The sequence below is a fragment of the Delphinapterus leucas genome, unplaced genomic scaffold (genome assembly GCF_059928025.1).
Source record: "Delphinapterus leucas isolate spDelLeu-1000000601 "Yukka" unplaced genomic scaffold, BTC_Dleu_Yukka2 spDelLeu_asBTCV2_sq25, whole genome shotgun sequence".
Lineage (NCBI taxonomy): Eukaryota > Metazoa > Chordata > Mammalia > Artiodactyla > Monodontidae > Delphinapterus > Delphinapterus leucas.
The window spans coordinates 10,198,600-10,201,316 of NW_028322234.1; the positions used below are offsets into that span (position 1 = coordinate 10,198,600).

Sequence of the window (2,717 nt, forward strand, 5' to 3'; positions counted from 1 at the left end):
TGCACTGGGTCTTGGTTGTGACATGTGGGATCTAGTTCCCTGACCAATCTAGTTCCCCTGCACTGGGGGCGTGGAGTCTTAACCACTGGACCACCAGGGAAGTCTCTATGTCTCGTGTTTATTATCCACCAACCTCCACTCGAATTGAAACCCCTTGAGGATGGGAGCTTTGTTTATTCACTCCTGTAGCTCAGACATCTAGAAAGTACCTGGCCCATAGTAGGTACACAGTACATATTATTGAAGGAACGGATAAATGAACAAATGAATGACTTGCTTTACAATATCTGACTTATGGAAATTTTGGAATATCTCAGTGTTGACTTTTTAATAGGTTTTCATTTTCTTCTTCCTCCCTATTGTTTCCTGTTTGAGTTCAAATCCCATCCTCGGTCCTCTAGAATTCTCTCAACCCACAGGCATACAGCCCCCATGCTCCAACCTTCTGTATTTTTTGTTTTTTTTTTTTTTAGAAACTGTTTATTTTCTGTTCACCTACTTCCATTTTAAGAGTTTGTGGAAGAGCAGCTTAAGACCACTCAGTGGTTGTTCCTACCCATTCAGTGGCCTGAGAAGTGGGAGCTGCAGACCAGTCTTCGGTGGCAGGCTGAGTGCTCCAGTCAGTGGGGAACTGCTGAATAGGCACAGAGGGCACCTGCCCACCTTCGGACCAGTCCAACACCTCAGGCTGAGTAGCAGTGAACTCAGGAGCTGGAGCAGTCCATTCACCCTGAAATTCTTCCTTGGTCACAGCCTTCACAGCTGCCACCTGCTCTTCCTTTTCAATCTCTTCAGGATCTCTGTTGAAGTAGAAATCAGGCATGACCTCCCATGGATGTTCACGGGAGATGGTGCCACGCATGTGCAGAACTTCCCGGGCAAGCATCCACCAAATCAGACCCACTGAGTGAGCTCCCTTTTTAGGATCGTACAGCAGGATACACCAAGTTAGTCTGCAGACAGAAAGGCCAAATAATTCCTGAGAGGTCCAAGATTAAGAAATCATGGAGAAAAGCAGAAGAAAACACAGGCCATCTTTAAAATGTTTTCATCTCTCCTTAGAGCTTTTGTACATTAAAATCATACATTTGTAGCAAGTATTACTATCAAACTCCACTCATTGGGCCAGAGACCCTTGTGGTGTTAGCGAAAAACTTGCCCCTCATGTAGAACACTACCTACACTTGTGAGTTCATTGGCCAGTGGCTGTATTTTTACTAAACCTGAATCTCATGGAATAGTACCAACACCTGGGCCTTTCTGGGGGCATGACAGCTCAGTAGGTTTCATATAAACAGAGACCGGGGTTTCTCAACCTCTGCACAGTTGGGTCCAGATCCTTCTTTGCAGTGAGGGCCGTCCTGTGCATTATAGGAAGTTCACAAGCATCCCTGGCCTCCACCCACTAGATGGCAGTAGCCCCCTCTGACCCCATTCACGACAATTAAAAATGTCTCCAGCTTTATCAAACTCTCCAAGGAGAAAAGGCACCCCAGGTCAAGAATCACTGGGTTAAATGTTCCTCGCAGATTACCAAACCCACAATCCAATAAACTTCCCAGATAGTGCTCTTCGTGTTCGTTGTTAAACTAGCACCATTTTCTTTTTATCCATGTGAGACAAAATCCAAGTGCACACTAGAGCCAAAAAGTCCCCAGCCATGCCCAGAGGTGAGCACAACACCACTTCCACAACTTTTGCACCAAAATGGCATTAATCAGGAGGAAACTCAGATAAAGCCAAACTGAGGGGCATTCTACAAAGTACTCAACCTGTGCTGTTGAAAAGAATCAGGGTCATGTACAGCATGGTGACTAAAGTTAACAATACTGTATTATATATTTGAAAATAAGATCTAAGGGAGTAGAGTGGATATATGTATACATATGACTGATCACTTTACTGTACAGCAAGAAACTAGCACAACATTGTAAAGCAACCATACTCCAATAAAAATTAATTTTTAAAAAAAGAGCTTATGGGGCTTGCCTGGTGGCGCAGTGGTTGAGAGTCCGCCTGCCGATGCAGGGGACGCAGGTTCGTGCCCCCGTCCGGGAAGATCCCACATGCCGCGGAGCGGCTGGGCCCGTGAGCCATGGCCGCTGAGCCTACGCGTCCAGAGCCTGTGCTCTGCAACGGGAGAGGCCACAACAGTGAGAGGCCCGCATACCGAAAAAAAAAAAAAAAAGAGCTTATGTCCCTGGTAATGGTCTGTCCTATTGATAACCTGGGACCACTATCAGTGTTAACATATATTAAAATATTCTATTGAAATTCTTGATTTTATTTGTCATTTAACAATTGAGGGATATACTACTTGCAAGGCACTGTGATGGGGTATGAGGAATGATTATAATATTTGCTGAGCACACACTGTATGCCAGACACTAGACAAAGCCTTTTCTGTGGGTTATTTTGTTCAATCCTTACAACAACCTTGTGAGGTAGCAGCTGTCCCACCTCTCCTCACTACGTATTACAAATAGAGAAAATGAGATGCGAAGAAGTTAAAACTGATTTTTTTTTAATTTTAAGTAAAAAAAAAAAGTCTTAGGGAGCAGATCTGAAAAGTTCTCTTCACAATAAAAAGATTTTTGAACTATGTGCAATGATGAATGTTAACTAAACTTACTATGGTAATCATTTCACAATACATACATATGTCAATAAACAAGGACCTACTGTCTAGCACAGGGAGCTATACTCAATATTTTGTA

The 2,717-nt window shown here is 43.6% G+C and overlaps 1 non-coding gene across 1 annotated transcript; it reads right to left on the reverse strand.

Moving 5' to 3' along the window:
• Positions 1–1,086: 1,086 nt before the first annotated feature.
• LOC115803117 (small nucleolar RNA SNORA62/SNORA6 family) lies at positions 1,087–1,247 on the reverse strand. The gene has a single exon (XR_004023776.1). It is a non-coding gene; the product is annotated as a small nucleolar RNA SNORA62/SNORA6 family (small nucleolar RNA).
• Between the last annotated feature and the right edge of the window lie 1,470 nt (positions 1,248–2,717).